The sequence below is a fragment of the Labrus mixtus genome, unplaced genomic scaffold (assembly GCF_963584025.1).
Source record: "Labrus mixtus unplaced genomic scaffold, fLabMix1.1 SCAFFOLD_62, whole genome shotgun sequence".
NCBI classification, from domain to species: Eukaryota; Metazoa; Chordata; class Actinopteri; order Labriformes; family Labridae; genus Labrus; species Labrus mixtus.
In genome coordinates, this window is record NW_026870147.1 from 192,501 (window position 1) to 204,635 (window position 12,135).

The 12,135-nt window shown below is 42.1% G+C and overlaps 11 non-coding genes and 14 pseudogenes across 11 annotated transcripts in view; all 25 read left to right on the top strand.

Moving 5' to 3' along the window:
• Positions 1–5, top strand: part of LOC132964441 (5S ribosomal RNA) — a 119-nt gene extending 114 nt beyond the window's left edge. Inside the window, exon 1 of the ribosomal RNA XR_009669419.1 lies at positions 1–5. This exon is cut by the window's left edge and continues 114 nt beyond it. This is a non-coding gene — a ribosomal RNA (5S ribosomal RNA).
• Positions 6–127: 122 nt separating this feature from the next.
• Positions 128–246, top strand: LOC132963894 (5S ribosomal RNA; annotated as a pseudogene).
• Positions 247–367: 121 nt separating this feature from the next.
• Positions 368–486, top strand: LOC132964553 (5S ribosomal RNA). The gene has a single exon (XR_009669525.1). It is a non-coding gene; the product is annotated as a 5S ribosomal RNA (ribosomal RNA).
• Positions 487–607: 121 nt separating this feature from the next.
• Positions 608–726, top strand: LOC132964244 (5S ribosomal RNA). Its single transcript, XR_009669233.1, has one exon. It is a non-coding gene; the product is annotated as a 5S ribosomal RNA (ribosomal RNA).
• A 122-nt stretch (positions 727–848) lies between these two features.
• On the top strand, positions 849–967 carry LOC132964514 (5S ribosomal RNA). The gene has a single exon (XR_009669489.1). It is a non-coding gene; the product is annotated as a 5S ribosomal RNA (ribosomal RNA).
• A 122-nt stretch (positions 968–1,089) lies between these two features.
• Positions 1,090–1,198, top strand: LOC132963941 (5S ribosomal RNA; annotated as a pseudogene).
• A 121-nt stretch (positions 1,199–1,319) lies between these two features.
• Positions 1,320–1,428, top strand: LOC132964161 (5S ribosomal RNA; annotated as a pseudogene).
• A 123-nt stretch (positions 1,429–1,551) lies between these two features.
• Positions 1,552–1,660, top strand: LOC132964029 (5S ribosomal RNA; annotated as a pseudogene).
• A 121-nt stretch (positions 1,661–1,781) lies between these two features.
• Positions 1,782–1,890, top strand: LOC132964156 (5S ribosomal RNA; annotated as a pseudogene).
• Positions 1,891–2,009: 119 nt separating this feature from the next.
• On the top strand, positions 2,010–2,128 carry LOC132964524 (5S ribosomal RNA). The gene has a single exon (XR_009669498.1). It is a non-coding gene; the product is annotated as a 5S ribosomal RNA (ribosomal RNA).
• A 123-nt stretch (positions 2,129–2,251) lies between these two features.
• Positions 2,252–2,370, top strand: LOC132963916 (5S ribosomal RNA; annotated as a pseudogene).
• Positions 2,371–2,491: 121 nt separating this feature from the next.
• Positions 2,492–2,610, top strand: LOC132964255 (5S ribosomal RNA). The gene has a single exon (XR_009669244.1). It is a non-coding gene; the product is annotated as a 5S ribosomal RNA (ribosomal RNA).
• Positions 2,611–2,731: 121 nt separating this feature from the next.
• Positions 2,732–2,850, top strand: LOC132963897 (5S ribosomal RNA; annotated as a pseudogene).
• A 122-nt stretch (positions 2,851–2,972) lies between these two features.
• Positions 2,973–3,091, top strand: LOC132963930 (5S ribosomal RNA; annotated as a pseudogene).
• A 122-nt stretch (positions 3,092–3,213) lies between these two features.
• Positions 3,214–3,333, top strand: LOC132964000 (5S ribosomal RNA; annotated as a pseudogene).
• Positions 3,334–3,455: 122 nt separating this feature from the next.
• On the top strand, positions 3,456–3,575 carry LOC132964100 (5S ribosomal RNA; annotated as a pseudogene).
• A 354-nt stretch (positions 3,576–3,929) lies between these two features.
• Positions 3,930–4,048, top strand: LOC132964440 (5S ribosomal RNA). The gene has a single exon (XR_009669418.1). It is a non-coding gene; the product is annotated as a 5S ribosomal RNA (ribosomal RNA).
• A 123-nt stretch (positions 4,049–4,171) lies between these two features.
• On the top strand, positions 4,172–4,290 carry LOC132963917 (5S ribosomal RNA; annotated as a pseudogene).
• Positions 4,291–4,411: 121 nt separating this feature from the next.
• LOC132964349 (5S ribosomal RNA) lies at positions 4,412–4,530 on the top strand. The gene has a single exon (XR_009669331.1). It is a non-coding gene; the product is annotated as a 5S ribosomal RNA (ribosomal RNA).
• Positions 4,531–4,652: 122 nt separating this feature from the next.
• LOC132963898 (5S ribosomal RNA) lies at positions 4,653–4,771 on the top strand (annotated as a pseudogene).
• Positions 4,772–4,893: 122 nt separating this feature from the next.
• LOC132964278 (5S ribosomal RNA) lies at positions 4,894–5,012 on the top strand. The gene has a single exon (XR_009669265.1). It is a non-coding gene; the product is annotated as a 5S ribosomal RNA (ribosomal RNA).
• Positions 5,013–11,294: 6,282 nt separating this feature from the next.
• LOC132964079 (5S ribosomal RNA) lies at positions 11,295–11,403 on the top strand (annotated as a pseudogene).
• Positions 11,404–11,526: 123 nt separating this feature from the next.
• LOC132964539 (5S ribosomal RNA) lies at positions 11,527–11,645 on the top strand. The gene has a single exon (XR_009669512.1). It is a non-coding gene; the product is annotated as a 5S ribosomal RNA (ribosomal RNA).
• Positions 11,646–11,764: 119 nt separating this feature from the next.
• On the top strand, positions 11,765–11,883 carry LOC132964510 (5S ribosomal RNA). Its single transcript, XR_009669485.1, has one exon. It is a non-coding gene; the product is annotated as a 5S ribosomal RNA (ribosomal RNA).
• Positions 11,884–12,005: 122 nt separating this feature from the next.
• LOC132964171 (5S ribosomal RNA) lies at positions 12,006–12,114 on the top strand (annotated as a pseudogene).
• The last annotated feature ends 21 nt before the right edge of the window (positions 12,115–12,135 follow it).

Consider the following 12,135-nt stretch of genomic DNA (forward strand, 5'->3'; position numbering starts at 1 on the left):
AAGCTTTTTCATTTTTTTGATCATATGTTTTTTTTTTATCATATAGAGACATATTCACATGTCCAAAAATTCAGCCAGAATCAAGGGCATGACATCTTTAAAAGGCCCCTTTCTGCACACAATAACAGCTTACGGCCATACCACCCTTAACACGCCCGATCTCGTCCGATCTCGGAAACTAAGTAGGGTCGTGCCTGGTTAGTACTTGGATGGGAGACCGCCTGGGAATACCAGACGCTGTAAGCTTTTTCATTTTTTTGATCATATGTTTTTTTTTATCATATAGAGACATATTCACATGTCCAAAAATTCAGCCAGAATCAAGGGCATGACATCTTTAAAAGGCCCCTTTTTGCACACAATAAATGCTTACTGCCATCCCACCCTGAACACGCCCGATCTCGTCCGATCTCAGAAGCTAAGCAGGGTCGGGCCTGGTTAGTACTTGGATGGGAGACCGCCTGGGAATACCAGGTGCTGTAAGCTTTTTCATTTTTTTTGATCATATTTTTTTTTTATCATATAGAGACATATTCACATGTCCAAAAATTCAGCCAGAATCAAGGGCATGACATCTTTAAAAGGCCCCTCTCTGCACACAATAATGGCTTACGGCCATACCACCCTGAACACGCCCGATCTCGTCCGATCTCGGAAGCTAAGCAGGGTCGGGCCTGGTTAGTACTTGGATGGGAGACCGCCTGGGAATACCAGGTGCTATAAGCTTTTTCATTTTTTTGATCATATGTTTTTTTTTTATCATAGAGAGACATATTCACATGTCCAAAAATTCAGCCAGAATCAAGGGCATGACATCTTTAAAAGGCCCCTGTCTGCACACAATAATGGATTACGGCCATACCACCCTGAACACGCCCGATCTTGTCCGATCTCGGAAGCTAAGCAAGGTAGGGCCTGGTTAGTACTTGGATGGGAGACCGCCTGGGAATACCAGGTGCTGTAAGCTTTTTCATTTTTTTGATCATATGTTTTTTTTTTATCATATAGAGACATATTCACATGTCCAAAAATTCAGCCAGAATCAAGGGCATGACATCTTTAAAAGGTCCCTGTCTGCACACAATAATGGCTTATGGCCATACCACCCTGAACTCGTCCGATCTCGGAAGCTAAGCAGGGTCGGGCCTGGTTAGTACTTAGATGGGAGACCGCCTGGGAATACCAGGTGCTGTAAGCTTTTTCATTTTTTTGATCATATGTTTTTTTTTATCATATAGAGACATATTCACATGTCCAAAAATTCAGCCAGAATCAAGGGCATGACATCTTTAAAAGGCCCCTTTCTGCACACAATAATGGCTTACGGCCATACAACCCTGAACTCGTCCGATCTCAGAAGGTAAGCAGGGTCGGGCCAGGTTAGTACTTGGATGGGAGACAGACTGGGAATACCAGGTGCTGTAAGCTTCTTCATTTTTTTGATCATATGTTTTTTTTTTTATCATATAGAGACATATTCACATGTCCAAAAATTCAGCCAGAATCAAGGGCATGACATCTTTAAAAGGCCCCTTTCTGCACACAATAATGGCTTATGGCCATACCACCCTGAACTCGTCCGATCTTGGAAGCTAAGCAGGGTGGGGCCTGGTTAGTACTTGAATGGGAGACCGCCTGGGAATACCAGGTGCTGTAAGCTTTTTCATTTTTTTGATCATATGTTTTTTTTTATCATATAGAGACATATTCACATGTCCTAAAATTCAGCCAGAATCAAGTGGATGACATCTTTAAAAGGCCCCTTTCTGCACACAATAATGGCTTACGGCCATACAACCCTGAACTCATCCAATCTTGGAAGCTAAGCAGGGTCGGGCCTGGTTACTAGTTGGATGGGAGACTGCCTGGGAATACCAGGTGCTGTAAGCTTTTTCATTATTTTGATCATGTTTTTTTTTATCATATAGAGACATATTCACATGTCCAAAAATTCAGCCAGAATCAAGGGCATGACATCTTTAAAAGGCCCCTGTCTGCACACAATAATGGCTTACGGCCATACCACCCTGAACACGCTGGATCTCGTTCGATCTCAGAAGCAAAGCAGGGTCGGGCCTGGTTAGTACTTGGATGGGAGACCGCCTGGGAATACCAGGTGCTGTAAGCTTTTTAATTTTTTTTGATCATATGATTTTTTTTTATCATATAGAGACATATTCACATGTCCAAAAATTCAACCAGAATCAAGGGCATGACATCTTTAAAAGGCCCCTTTCTGCACACAATAATGGCTTACGGTCATACCACCCTGAACTCGTCCAATCTCGTCCGATCTCGGAAACTAAGCAGGGTCGGGCCTGGTTAATACTTGGATGGGAGACCGCCTAGGAATACCAGGTGCTGTAAGCTTTTTCATTTTTTTGATCATATGTTTTTTTTTATCATAGAGAGACATATTCACATGTCCAAAAATTCAGCCAGAATCAAGGGCATGACATCTTTAAAAGGCCCCTGTCTGCACACAATAATGGCTTATGGCCATACCACCCTGAACACGCCTGATCTCGTCCGATCTCGGAAGCTAAGCAGGGTAGGGCCTGGTTAGTACTTGGATGGGAGACCGCCTGAGAATACCAGGTGCTGTAAGCTTTTTCATTTTTTTGATCATATGTTTTTTTTAATCATATAGAGACATATTCACATGTCCAAAAATTCAGCCAGAATCAAGGGCATGACATCTTTAAAAGGCCCCTTTCTGCACACAATAACAGCTTACGGCCATACCACCCTTAACACGCCCGATCTCGTCCGATCTCGGAAACTAAGTAGGGTCGTGCCTGGTTAGTACTTGGATGGGAGACCGCCTGGGAATACCAGACGCTGTAAGCTTTTTCATTTTTTTGATCATATGTTTTTTTTTTATCATATAGAGACATATTCACATGTCCAAAAATTCAGCCAGAATCAAGGGCATGACATCTTTAAAAGGCCCCTGTCTGCACACAATAATGGCTTACGGTCATACCACCCTGAACTCGTCCGATTTCGTCCGATCTCGGAAACTAAGCAGGTTCGTGCCTGGTTAGTACTTGGATGGGAGACCGCCTGGGAATACCAGGTGCTGTAAGCTGTTTCATTTTTTTGATCATGTGTTTTTTTTTTATCATAGAGAGACATATTCACATGTCCAAAAATTCAGCCAGAATCAAGGCCATGACATCTTTAAAAGGCCCCTTTCTGCACACAATAATGGCTTACGGCCATACCACCCTGAACTCGTCCGATCTCGTCCGATCTCGGAAACTAAGCAGGGTCGTGCCTGGTTAGTACTTGGATGGGAGACCGCCTGTGGAATACCAGATGCTGTAAGCTGTTTCATTTTTTTGATCATTTGTTTTTTTTTTATCATAGAGAGACATATTCACATGTCCAAAAATTCAGCCAGAATCAAGGGCATGACATCTTTAAAAGGCCCCTTTCTGCACACAATAATGGCTTACGGCCATACCACCCTGAACAAGCCCGATCTCGTCCGATCTCGGAAGCTATGCAGGGTCGGGCCTCGTTAGTACTTGGATGGGAGACCGCCTGTGGAATATCAAATGCTGTAAGCTGTTTCATTTTTTTGATCAAATGTTTTTTTTTTATCATATAGAGACATATTCACATGTCCAAAAATTCAGCCAGAATCAAGGGCATGACATCTTTAAAAGGCCCCTTTCTGCACACAATAATGGCTTACGGCCAAACCAACCTGAACTCGTCCGATCTTGGAAGCTAAGCAGGGTCGGGCCTGGTTAGTACTTGGATGGGAGAACGCCTGGGAATACCAGACGCTGTAAGCTTTTTTTATTTTTTTGATCATATGTTTTTTTTTTGTCATATAGAGACATATTCACATGTCCAAAAATTCAGCCAGAATCAAGGGCATGACATCTTTAAAAGGCCCCTGTCTGCACACAATAATGGCTTACGGCCATACCACCCTGAACACGCTGGATCTCGTTCGATCTCAGAAGCTAAGCAGGGTCGGGCCTGGTTAGTACTTGGATGGGAGACCGCCTGGGAATACCAGGTGCTGTAAGCTTTTTAATTTTTTTTGATCATATGATTTTTTTTTATCATATAGAGACATATTCACATGTCCAAAAATTCAACCAGAATCAAGGGCATGACATCTTTAAAAGGCCCCTTTCTGCACACAATAATGGCTTACGGTCATACCACCCTGAACTCGTCCAATCTCGTCCGATCTCGGAAACTAAGCAGGGTCGGGCCTGGTTAATACTTGGATGGGAGACCGCCTAGGAATACCAGGTGCTGTAAGCTTTTTCATTTTTTTGATCATATGTTTTTTTTTATCATAGAGAGACATATTCACATGTCCAAAAATTCAGCCAGAATCAAGGGCATGACATCTTTAAAAGGCCCCTGTCTGCACACAATAATAGCTTATGGCCATACCACCCTGAACACGCCTGATCTCGTCCGATCTCGGAAGCTAAGCAGGGTAGGGCCTGGTTAGTACTTGGATGGGAGACCGCCTAGGAATACCAGGTGCTGTAAGCTTTTTCATTTTTTTGATCATATGTTTTTTTTTTATCATATAGACACATATTCACATGTCCAAAAATTCAGCCAGAATCAAGGGCATGACATCTTTAAAAGGCCCCTTTCTGCACACAATAACAGCTTACGGCCATACCACCCTTAACACGCCCGATCTCGTCCGATCTCGGAAACTAAGTAGGGTCGTGCCTGGTTAGTACTTGGATGGGAGACCGCCTGGGAATACCAGACGCTGTAAGCTTTTTCATTTTTTTGATCATATGTTTTTTTTTTATCATATAGAGACATATTCACATGTCCAAAAATTCAGCCAGAATCAAGGGCATGACATCTTTAAAAGGCCCCTTTTTGCACACAATAATGGCTTACGGCCATACCACCCTGAACACGCCCGATCTCGTCCGATCTCAGAAGCTAAGCAGGGTCGGGCCTGGTTAGTACTTGGATGGGAGACCGCCTGGGAATACCAGGTGCTGTAAGCTTTTTCATTTTTTTTGATCATATGTTTTTTTTATCATATAGAGACATATTCACATGTCCAAAAATTCAGCCAGAATCAAGGGCATGACATCTTTAAAAGGCCCCTCTCTGCACACAATAATGGCTTACGGCCATACCACCCTGAACACGCCCCTTTTGTTGTCAGAGTTTGTGTGGTGCTGAAGGAGAGCTGACGTGTCAGTACTGAGCAGGACAGCTGGACTAATTTGTTTGTTTTTTGGATGCGCTTTGGATTTATTTAAATACCTCAGATTGTGAGTGAATGTCCCCCAGCAGTCACTGACTGTTAGGGGGATCGTTTTTCTTTTCACCTTTTTTTCCTGTTTTTTTTCCACAATTTTGTGAAGAATTTTTGTTTTTTGTGAATGTTTGCTCGTATGTCGCGAGCAAACTCACACGGACGGATCACAAAGATGACAGGACCACGGACTGGAGAGATGGAAAAAGGAAAAGAGAACGGACAACAACGTGAACAAACAAACATGGCACTGAAACAAAGGAATGGATTAAACGACAACGAGAAGAACGACGGACAAAAAGGACGGATGAAAACGGCAAATGAAACAGGGAACGGAATGGATGACGGAGAGAGAGGAAGAGAGAGGAGCGGCGGGCTGATTGCTCCGCATGCAGAGAATGGGAGAGGTGGCGAGAGAGCAGAAAAAGAGGAAGCAAAAGTGTCTTTTGAGAGAAAACTAACACTAAACATTGAAATGGTGGGAGACAAAGTTCCTCTAAATCACGTCATGAGCAACATAAAAATGATCTGTGGGGGCCTGCTGGCGTGCAGAACCCTGGGACCTGAAAAACTGGAGGTGACGGTGAGCAACATTAAAGGAAAGGAAAGGCTGCTGGATGGATTTAAAATCGGAGAGACCAGAGTCGTGGCGAGAGAACTAAATAATGATGAGCTGGTGGTGTCTTTTTTAAACCTGCCAGCGTATATCACAGATGAAGAAATAGTTTGGAAGCTGACGGGATGGGGAGTGAAACCGACATCACCAATAAAACGCAGAATGTGGCCTGGAACAATGATAGCTGACGGAACGAGGTTTGTCCGGGTCAGATTTAATGACCAGGTACAGTCACTCCCTTACTCCACAAAGTTTAACACTGTGATGGGGAACGAATACTTTAGAGTAATACATGATAGACAACAAAAAGTGTGCAGGATGTGCATCCAGCCGGGACACATCCTGAGAGAGTGTCCAGAATTTATGTGCCACAACTGTGGGGTGCAGGGACACTTTGCGCGAGAGTGCAGCGCGAACAGCACAAAATGCACAAACTGTAAAAAAAGAGAAAATGAATGTGAGTGTGAGAACGGAGAGGAAAGCAAGAACGAGGTGGAGGAGGTGTACGAGGATGAAGACGAGGCGGAGGAGGTGTACGAGGAGGAGGCGGAGGAGAAGGAGGTGATCGGAGCAAGCAGGAAGGAGATCAGAGAAGACGAGAACAGTGACGGAGAAATGGAGCAGAGCGGAGAGAGCGGAGGAGAACGGGCGTCAGAGTGCGAGCTGGAGACGCCGGAGCTGGCTGGAGAGGGAGGACAGCAGAAGCAGCGAAAAACGAGCGAGAGAGGGAAAAAAGGAGACGGAAGGGACGTGGCAGAAGACCCGGGGGTAAGCATGAGCACAGAGGGGAGGGAGATGCCTGAGAGTGGTGTTGGACAGGCGGGAGGGAGAAAAATCACGCTAAATAATACGGGTAAAAGCACCAGTCCCAATGAAACGGACAGCGAAATGGATGTGAGTGAACTGGCGAGTGCGCAAAAAAGACTAAGTCTTGGACAACGAAAAAAGTTGGTGAAAAAATTGAAATGCAAGGACAAATAATGACTGACAATAACCCCTGTAAATCCGTTTTTTTTGTTTTTATTTTTATGATAATGGCCTTTAATTTATTTTCGATAAACGTGAATGGACTAAGGAACAAAGAAAAAAGACATGCGATTCTTTCCTTGCAGAATGACGTTTTGTGCCTGCAGGAGACCAGGTGGGATGATTCCCTGGTGGAAGACATAAAAAAAGACTTTGTGGGCCATATTTTCTGCTCCAATGGCACGTCGAGGGCGAGAGGAGTGGCGGTTTTAGTCAAAACGGGTCGGGTAACAGGGGTAAATTTGGTTTATGGAGACAAAGAAGGAAGAATAATAGTAATAGACTGTGTGTATGAAACGAAAAATATAAGAATCATAAATATATATGCACCGAATGGAGAAAAAGAAAGGAAAACATTCTTCATTGCAATAAGCAAATGGTGGGAAAGGAATTGTATAATAATCGGTGACTTTAATGTGGCGATGACACCCACCGATGTGTCAAAAAATAATGTGTTTAAGGGGGATGTGAGCAGGGGGACACTTAAAGATATAATGATAACGAAACAATGCATTGATATTTGGAGATTGCTACATCCATGGGAGAGGGTGTTCTCCAGGAGACAAATTGTACTGAATAGATTAAAACAATCTAGAATAGATTATGCTTTGGTGACATGCGAGGTAGTGAGGTGGATTAAAGAAGTTGAATATAAAACTAATATGTGGAGCGATCACGCTGGAATAGAAATCACGTTTAGAAAAGAAACGAATGTACGTAAAGGAGGGATATGGTGCTTTAATGCAAGCTTGCTGGATGATGGAATGTTTGTGAAAAGTATGGAAAGATTGTTGAATGATGTGGGATATGAGTGGAATGAGAGTGAAGATATGAATGTGTGGTGGGATAGTGTAAAAGTCAGAATTAAAAAAAAGTGTATCAATTATAGTAAAGAGAAAAAGTGGAGAGAAAATAGAAAGGAAGAGAATTTGAGAAAACAACTAAGTGAGGAAATAGCATCGCTTGACAGTGTAGATAATGTAGATGTCGAAAAATACATACATTTAAAAGAACAGTTGGGAGTGATTGAACTTAAAAAGAGTAGGGGTGCAGCCATTAGGAGTAAAATACAATATATGTATGAGGGGGAGAGGAGTACAGCCTTTTTTTTAGGTCTGGAAAAACAAAAACAAAAAAGAACAGAAATAAACGAATTATTAAATGAAGCAGGTAAAAGTGTGACAGATAAAAAGGGAATTTTAGAAATAGTAAAGGGCTATTATGAAAGCCTGTTTTCGAGACAGGAGTGTGATAGCGTGAGTGTGAACAGAGCTTTGGGTGCCTTAAAGAAAAAACTAAGCGAGGACGATAAAATGTGGTGTGATTGTGAGTTTACAGAGGGAGAAATCAGAAGTGCTTTAGAGGGGTTAAACAAAAACAAAAGTCCTGGGAGCGATGGCCTAACTGCGGAATTCTACCAAGCTTTCAAAGAGCAGCTGGTGCCCTTGGTGAACAAATTGAGTAAATATATGGAAAAAGTGAAACATATACCAAAAAGTTTAGGGGAAGGGGTGGTTACTATTTTTTACAAAAACAAGGGGGACAATAAAAATCTGGACAACTACAGACCAATCAGCCTACTCAACACAGACTACAAAATCATAGCGAAAACAATAGCCAATAGAATCAGGGAGGTAATAGGAACAATCATAGAACAAACACAATCATACAGTATACCAAACAGAGACATAGCAGACTCAATCATTTCAATAAAACAGACGGTCAGGGATATGGAAGGGGAGGGGGGAATATGGCTAGGGATTGATTTAAATAAAGCTTTTGACAGAGTAGATCACGGGTTCATGGGGAAGGTGTTAGAGAAGTTTGGATTCGGGGAGAGAATGAGAGAATGGATAAATATGTTGTATACAGGAGCGGAAAGCAAGATAAAATGTAACGGGGAACTAACTGATTCTTTTAAAATATCAAGGTCAGTGAGACAAGGATGTCCGATGTCAGCGCTGTTGTACAGCTTGGTAGCAGAGCCGCTGGCAGCACTGATATCGGAAGACGTAAACATAAAAGGTATAGGTAAGGAAAACGTAAAAATAATACAGTATGCAGATGACGTGAATATAATGGTAAAAGGAGAGGAGGATATAGAATTGATATTAAAACATGTACAAACTTATGAAAGAGCATCTGGGGCAAAAGTAAATGAAAATAAGTCAGAAATTATGTTACTAGGTAAGGAATCCAATCTAGTTAATAAGTGGGGATTTAAAACGGTGTGTGAGAGAAGAAAAGTGTTGGGAGTGAATATGGGGAAAAATGAGAATGAATGTGATGATGTAACATGGAAAGAGGTGGTGGGTAAAATTAAAAAAACATTGAATTTGTGGAAAGCGAGGGGTCTATTGTTGAGAGGAAGGGTAGCCGTAACAAATGCTCTCGTGTTGTCCAAAGTGAATCATGCGCTGAGTACTTGTACGCTTCCGGACTGGGCCTTTAAGGAGATTTCAAAGACCATTAGGGACTTTATTTGGAAAAACAAAGCAGCGAGTATAGCTCACAAAACAATAATAGGGGCTAAAGATCAGGGGGGGCTAGCTTTGATTGATTTACTTACAAAAAAAGTAGCACTAAGAGTCAAATTGATAGGCAAATTTATGGACCAGAACCGGAACGTAGTTTGGAAAAACCACTTCAAACAATATCTGTGCAGTTTTGGACTCTACAACGAGGACAACCTGTACCAGATCAATAACCCGGATTCATTTAAACACTTGCCACGGTTTTTCCAGGAAGTACTCAGTGCGTGGTATCAGGTTTCATCCTGGACTGTACCAGAGTGCGGAACGAGAGGGTCAGTGCTACGACTGCCCTTCCTCTCGAGCCCGTATTTTAAAAATGGGGAGAGGGTAATTAAGTGTGAAGCTATGTCGAAAGCGGGATATATTAGAATAAGGGATTTACTGAACTGTGGGGGGGATTTTGATTTACAAATGGTGGTGAGGGGTTTAAAAAATAAAGGGTGTGTGTGCAGAAAGGATGTGATTGAGAGAGTGTTTGCAAATGTAAAATTGTCTTTGTCGAGCGAATGGGAAAAATTAATCAAAGAGAAGGAGGGAGTGATGCGGGACGATGTGGGGGGGATCTCCCTGTGCCTAGGGGAGAAGAAACACAACATTACAGATGTCACTACAAAAATTTGGTATAGGTGCGCAATCACACATAGAATACAGAAACCCACATCCGAAGTAAAATGGACAGACACATACCCGGACATAACAAGCAACATGATATGGAAGAACATTAACATTCCGCATACACCACATGCAATATTTGACCTAGATTTCAAACTGAGGCACAGGAGGATCTTCACCTGCATCGTCCTGCATCAGATCCATAAGGAGAGGTATGAAAGAAAGTGTTGTGTATGTGAAAGTACGGATGAGGATTTAATACATTTGTTTGTTACGTGTGGGGAATTGGTTTATTTTTGGGGAAAAATAAGAGAAATGTTGGGGAAATGCAGTAAGAATGAGTGTTGGAATGAAAGGGGGTGGGAATTGTCGGTGTTGTTGGGGGTGGGAACAAAACAAAAAAATCACAATGTAATGAATATAATTTTGGCTTTTGCAAGAAAAGCGGTTTTTAACAGAAGGAATTATGCACTGTATGAAAGTAAGAAAATGAATGTGTGGAGAATGTTTGTGAATGAATGGAAAGCACATCTTAAATTGTTGTACATAGCGAATGAGAGTGAGTTTGTGAGAATGTTTGTGGAAGGTGCGAATGTGTGTAGAGTAAATGAGGAGGGAATTATGTGGGATGTCTAAATTATTTTGTTTTTGTTTTTTTGGTACGAGGGCTTCTTTTTTGGTCATGGGGAAAATGGGTGATTTGATTTGGTGGTTTTTTTTTTCTGAGTGGTTTTTTGAGAATACTGTGGGGTTTTTGTATGTTTTTGTGGTTTGTTTTCAGAGGGGTGTTTGCTTTGGGGGAGGGACTCAGAAGAGTTGTCATGAGTTGGGGGTATCAGGGGTGGTTTGAGTTTTTTTTCCTGATGCTATGTTTTTATTGTTTTTAGGGTGCCGTTTGCGTCAGAGGGGAGGTTTAATTTAGAGGGTGTATGTATTGTAATAGCATTTGTTGTAAATGATGTGAAAGAATTATAAATGTTTTTGTAATTTTGATAATAAAAGATAAAAAAAAAAAAACACGCCCGATCTCGTCCGATCTCGGAAGCTATGCAGGGTCGGGCCTCGTTAGTACTTGGATGGGAGACGGCCTGTGGAATACCAAATGCTGTAAGCTGTTTCATTTTTTTGATCATATGTTTTTTTTTTTATCATATAGAGACATATTCACATGTCCAAAAATTCAGCCAGAATCAAGGGCATGACATCTTTAAAAGGCCCCTTTCTGCACACAATAATGGCTTACGGCCAAACCACCCTGAATTCATCCAATCTTGGAAGCTAAGCAGGGTCGGGCCTGGTTAGTACTTGGATGGGAGACCGCCTGGGAATACCAGACGCTGTAAGCTTTTTTTATTTTTTTGATCATATGTTTTTTTTTTATCATAGAGAGACATATTCACATGTCCAAAAATTCAGCCAGAATCAAGGGCATGACATCTTTAAAAGGCCCCTGTCTGCAGACAATAATGGCTTACAGCCATACCACCCTGAATACGCCCGATCTCGTTCAATCTCAGAAGCTAAGCAGGGTCGGGCCTGGTTAGTACTTGGATGGGAGACCGCCTGGGAATACCAGGTGCTGTAAGCTTTTTCATTTTTTTGATCATGTTTTTTTTTATCATATAGAGACATATTCACATGTCCAAAAATTCAGCCAGAATCAAGGGCATGACATCTTTAAAAGGCCCCTGTCTGCTCAAAATAATGGCTTACGGCCATACCACCCTGAACACGCCTGATCTCGTCCGATCTCGGAAGCTAAGCAGGGTCGGATCTGGTTAGTACTTGGATGGGAGACCGCCTGGGAATACCAGTTGCTGTAAGCTTTTTCATTTTTTTGATCATATGTTTTTTTTTGATCATATAGAGACATATTCACATGTCCAAAAATTCAGCCAGAATCAAGGGCATGATATCTTTAAAAGGCCCCTTTCTGCACACAATAATGCCTTACGTCCATACCACCCTGAACTCGTCCGATCTCAGAAGCAAAGCAGGGTCGGGCCTGGTTAGTAGTTGGATGGGAGACCGCCTGGGAATACCAGGTGCTGTAAGCTTTTTCATTTTTTTGATCATAT